Consider the following 6,304-nt stretch of genomic DNA (forward strand, 5'->3'; position numbering starts at 1 on the left):
AGCTTAGCCTTACCAGCAAGTCATTTGGTACTTCCATGTTCTTCTCTGTAGCCTTCTCCTTGAATAAGTCAATGGAAACTCCACAAGTCATTGCAAGTGCGGCGGTGACCACTTTTATTATTAAAAATACTAAGTGCATCAAGGCACTGCAAAGAAGGGAACATAGAAAGGTGCCACATTTAAGAACACTTGTGAAATATGGGTGCGCAACACAGTTCTGGTTCACAGTACATGGAAGGGGCGAATGACACCATGTTCCGTACAGCCTCTGGTTTGGCGCGGTATTGCCCAGGGTCAGTTACAGGGCAGTAAGAGAATGCATCAGATTAAAGAGCAGTGGGCACTTGTAAGACCTAAAACACAGAACACAACACGTGTACTGAATTAAGTGCCATTTCAAGAAGCCCTTTGTAAGACCAGAACACACAGAACATAACACAAAACAAAATAAATATAAAAATATATGAATATATAATAAAAAACCAATGAACTATATACAGTATGTACAATATTTACAATATTTACAATATATACAATATTTACAGCTCCAGTTCCAGTGCCACCTGGAGCGACACACTGTCCTGGCACTTAAAACAGTACCATTCACCCTCTGGTACCACACTGACTTCCAGGCACTCTGTGTGGTACCAGAGGGAGCACAGGTCACACTGCAGCCACTCGTGAATGTCACGGGAGGACCCAGGCGGAGCTATGTCCTTGCACAGAGTGCAATACTGCTCTGGGTCCTCCCGTGCAGCGCGTAACGCTGCCTGGCTTGCTTCCCGCTGCTCTCTGGCCACCTGCTGGGCCGCCTGCTGGGCTGGCTGCTGGGCTGGGGCCGGCAGCAGCAGCGGAGGTGGTGGTGGGGCCGGCAGCAGCAGCAGCAGCAGCGGAGGTGGTGGGGGCTGCGGCGTTGGTGGTGGTGGTGGTGGAGGAGGAGGAGGCGTTGGGACTGCAAGGCGTCGGGACGGTGGTGGTGAACATGGTGGCAGCAGGTTCGGCGGGACCCCAGGGCAACAAGACGGGCGATGGAGTGCACTCTACGGCGGTGGAGGAGGCTAGGACGGTGGCGGTGACGGTATCAGACGGGAGATGGTTTGGGTCCCGGAGGCCTTTGACGAGCTGTTAGTAGGTGTTTAGAAAAATATGTTAATCCAATGAATTGTACTTCACATAATGTCAAACTGTTTTTTTTGTGCTAACTCACCTTTGAGTCGTCCACCGCTGTCCTGTCAAGCGGGAACAGGCCTGTAGAGCGGAACCCGCTCTTGATGGTATTGGGCGTACAGGCCTGCTCCACCGCGTACTTCAGCACCGCTGAAAAGTGCCGCTTGCCCAGCACCAGGTCTCCTCGCACCAACCCCATCTCCCGTGCCAAACGGGAGAACGCCGCCTTCAATGAACCGTACACCGCCACGTCCAGTGGCTGGAGCACATGGGTGGTGTGCACTGGCAGGCACACCACCTCGATCCTGTTGGCCCGACAGAAGTCAACCACCCCCTTCCCAACATGGGCCTCATGCTGGTCCATGAAGAGGAGGAGGGGCCGCTCCTGCCGGGCGTGCTTGACGAAGTGCCCCAGCCACTTCAAAAACAAGTCGCTGTCTATATAGCCTCTCTCCGATACGCCGTAGAGTGCGTTGGTGGGCCCCTCCAGGCTGTAGGCCGTGCACCCCTGAAAAATGATGAACGGGGGTATGCTCTCCCCAGCGGCGTTCGCGCAGAGGACACGCTGCCTGGAGTGGCCCTTGTCTCCAAAGCCCGTCTCGTCGCAGTTGTATATCTGGGCTGGGGTCCCGCCGAACCCATGCTGCTGGTACAGGGCCTGGCAGATGCGGAAGAGCTCGTCCACCCGCGCCACCGTGGCCCCATGGACTCTCTCCCTATCCAGGGGATCAGGCCTCCACGAGGCCACGGTGGGGTGGCGAGCTCGGAAGCGAGTCCACCACATCTTGCTCAGGCCCTAATAAAACCCCTGGTACGAATAGCCTTGGCCATGACCCTGTTACATAACAACAAAAACATATTGCTCGCGTGCCCAAAAAACATGGCCGACATTCGTTTTTTCGTCAGCAGAAAGTGAAGAATTCTGAACGGTATCTGTTCAAAATAAAGTTGAGATGGAAAAGTTGTGTTTTATTTTCATAATCTTTGTTCAGTGAACACATACAACCGTCAGTTTGTTAGCTAACAGAAATTTCGTGAATATGACGTTCAGGCCTATAAATTAAAGTTTACCTGCAAACTTCAACTAGTGCAGTGGTCACAGGCAAGGGCAGGCACGCGGGAGACCGGGGTTTGATTCCTGTGTGATGCGTTTTGGCGGAGTGAGTGTGCATGTGTACCAACGTCTCTGGAGAGAAGGCGCGCAATTTGAACAAGAAATCGGTTCTCAAACGGAAGTTTTGATTGCAACAATTAGCTAGTTCATGCACCATGGTGTAAATAGCATGCAGTACTATAAACACCTGGGTACGAATAGCATCCACTTCTAACTGTACATTGATGCAAACAGCATACCTTATTCAGAGTGTCTATTACACAGCTGAGCTATTCACACTGTTATGTAACAAAAAAAAACATGTTGCTTGTTTTTAAAAATATATATATTATTACATTGTGTGATCAATATGCCAGATTAAATGCAGGGGTGCAAATAGCATACACTGATAGGTACTAATAGAACACTTTGCTGTGTGCACCGGGGTACGAATAGCATACACTGATATTTGTACCAGACGAGGTACTAATAGAACACATTGCTGTGTGCACCGGGGTACGAATAGCATACATTGATATTTGTACCAGACGGGGTACTAATAGGATACATTGCTGTGTGCACCGGGGTACGAATCGAATTCACTTCTTATTGCACCAGGGTACGAATAGCATACACTGCTAATTGTACCAGGGGTGCAAATAGCCTTACCCTTTTTTTTTTTTGTATCGCTACTATTCTTGTATAATTACCACTAGGTTGCTGCCTTTTCTATCCAGTAGGTGGCAGTCCAGGATAAGATACCGCAGAGCCATATATATATATAGCCATGGCTCTGCTATTCCTGATCCTGGACTGCCACCTACTGGATAGAAAAGGCAGCAACCTAGTGGTAATTATGTGAATAAAAATCGCCTCAGTGGTCGTTATACTTACCGTGAGTATCGACAACCTCCTGCCTCATCGTGCAGGGGTGTCTAACTTGCACTGATTGCCCAGTTTAAACTTCAGGACAATTAATTATATAAATCTACAAATCCAAAACATTACACGATGATAAATTATGTAATTACAATCTGACCATCACATTTATTCATGGAAATGGTGGATTCCTTCTGTATGACTAATGCATATCTGGGCATCACGCTAACGCGCGCTTTTTTTTTTTTCTAACGTGCCGCAATTTCCCCGCGTTTTGCCAATGTCACTAATTACGCCATGAAAAGGTTTAAACTTCAAAAATGAGCAATTATATAAATCTACGAATCCAAACCAACACGACTCTAAATTGTCTGACCTTGTCATCAATAACGTTAGCTTTACTTACTTACCGTGAGTATCGACAACCTCCTGCCTCATCGTGCAGGGGTGTCTAACTTGCACTGATTGCCCAGTTTAAACTTCAGGACAATTAATTATATAAATCTACGAATCCAAAACATTACACGATGATAAATTATGTAATTACAATCTGACCATCACATTTATTCATGGAAATGGCGAATTCCTTCTGTATGACTATTGCATATCTAGGCATCAAGCTAACACACTAACGCGCTTTGTTTTTTTTTTTTTTAAATCTGCCGCCATTTCCCGGCGTATTTGAATGTCACTAATTACGCCATGAAAAAGTCTGATAAAATGACCGCTAATGTTATACTAACAATCTATATTCAAACAAAATAACTTTTTCAACATGTTTACTTCAATATGTAATACGTTACACATATACATTTTACCACATATTTTCACAAATCTTGTTTAAAGTCTTCCCCTACATCATTTAGGGCGAAGGTTAAACCCTCCCCCGGCGCCATTTTTAAATATTCTTCCGGTATCGCTAAAATATGCTGTGTGTGTTGACATACTTACTCGGTAGTTGCTTTGTTCGCTGGTCAACAGATACTCTCCATGGTCAGAGATCAAAGAGGACAAGACAAGGTTGTCAGAGGTATTTATAGTTTTTATTGACCTGGAAATAATTAATTGCATTTGATCGTAAAAGGTTAACTGTACGGATTACTGTTACCCACGAAATGAACGTTTCCCTATGGCAGGGAGCACTGTACGGAACACTGTTGCTAGCTTCATATTGATCTCAATGGGGATCTCAATCATGCACCAGGGCTTGGTTCTTCTACTCGTCCGATTAGGAAATCTATGGGTAGCTGGGGCTCCTGGCCAAACATAAGGTAGTATGGAGACTCACCAGTAGATTGATGGGGGGTGGTATTGTAAGAAAAGACCACCTGAGGCAAGCAGGCGGCCCAATCCCGTTTCCTGGTGGGAGGTAGGTTGCGAAGGAGGTTGTGAAGAGTGCGATTGAATCGCTCACACTGTCCATTTCCACTGGGATGGTACGGAATGGTACGTGACTTCTCCACCCCATAGAGGGCACACAGTTGCTAAATCAGGGCACCCTCGAAACACCTCCCCTGATCGGAATGAATTAGGCTGGGGACTCCAAAGCAATAGAACCACTCCTGCACCCGGGCTACGGTTGTTGCATGTTGATCCCTAGTTGGGATAGCTTGGGTGTATTTTGAAAAGACATCGGTTATGATGAGGACATTCTCCAGTCCACCCTGACAGGGCTCCAAGAGAGTAAAGTCCAAAGCTAAAGATTCGGCTTAGCAGCCAAAAGGTGTCCCATTGGGGCACTGATTGAAGGCCCGAGTCTTTAGCTACTGTGCACCTCTCACACTTCTGACACCACTGCTGGACATCTTGGGTCATACCAGGCCAATAACACCTCCGCCGAACTAAATCCAGGGTACGGTGGAAACCTTGATTGCCGTGCTGATCGTGTAGAGCCTGCAGCACCTCAGTCCTCTAATGCTCAGGGAGTAGTAACTGGAGAATTTCCTCTCTGTCAGGGTTAGTGATGCATCGGTAAAGCACCCCCTCCTTCTCTGCTATGCGATTCCACTGCCGAGACAGCTCCAGTAAGCTCCTCGAGGCTGACTGTCACTTTTCAGCATTGGGCCCCTTTGTCGTCGCCAGAATTGCTGGAATTTGGTAATTACCGGGTCTGATGCTTGTAGAGCCTGCAAGTCAGAAGACAAATGAGTGGGTAAAGCTGCAATTACTGCTTGGGTTACCTGTTGTGGAGGCTGTTGGATTAGGTTGTTCCGCAGGGGTGGTGGTGCTGGGGTTCCAGGGGAGACTCCTTCCAAAAGCGCCTTGGGGTCCTCAGTAGACGATCTCCTGGATAGGGCGTCTGCATTGCCATTACTCCGCCCGGGTCTATACTTGATGGTAAAATCAAAGGCAGACAATTGTGCGGCCCACCGCTGCTCAGTGGCCCCCAACTTAGCAGTGGTGAGGTAGCTAAGGGGGTTGTTGTCCGTAAAAAACAATACATTTCTGGGCTAACAAATATTCTCTGAACTTTTCAGCCATCGCCCACTTAAGAGCTAAAAACTCAAGCTTCATAGAGCTGTAATTGCTCATGTTTCTTTTTGATACCTGGCCTGCCTGCTCCTGAGACAGAACAGCCCCTAAGCCACTGTAGCTTGGATCTACAGTGGGCATTACTTTCAAATGGCCACTTCAGTCGCACATTACGCGGCGTGAAGCTGCGTGAAACTTTAGTACCACTTTCAGCCACTGTGCGTCGCTCTGCCACTGTACATCGCTCTGTCAGTAGCACTGCATAAAAAAAATATATATATATATTTATTTATTTATTCATATTATGCTGTATATTCATGTTATCCTATGTAGGCTACTACACTATTATTAGGCTACCATCAAGGACATGAATGAATTTATAGAGGAAATGAACATTTGCCAGGAACATGTTTATGCAAAGAAAGAGCTTTATTAAAACAAACACAACTATATACAAAGCGAGGATCTGCCCACACATGGGTAGAGGATTATCCTAAAACTACAACTCTGTGAACTGTCCGTTTGCCTCCTCGTGGTTGTAGGTAACTGGCGGCGTTCTTTCCGAGGCAGGTCCGTTGTGCAGACGCCTATTGTGCGTGGCTCTGTACTTCGGCGTCGCCTCTAACCGGGACTGCAGCTTCGCACAGAGTTCAGAGAGATCCGGCCTACGAAATGACGGCGACCGTACAATCC

Source organism: Alosa pseudoharengus, unplaced genomic scaffold (genome assembly GCF_046254945.1).
Source record: "Alosa pseudoharengus isolate Yale_2024_CS ecotype anadromous, Long Island Sound unplaced genomic scaffold, YU_APseudo_1.1 YU_APseudo_1.1_scf_6, whole genome shotgun sequence".
Lineage (NCBI taxonomy): Eukaryota > Metazoa > Chordata > Actinopteri > Clupeiformes > Clupeidae > Alosa > Alosa pseudoharengus.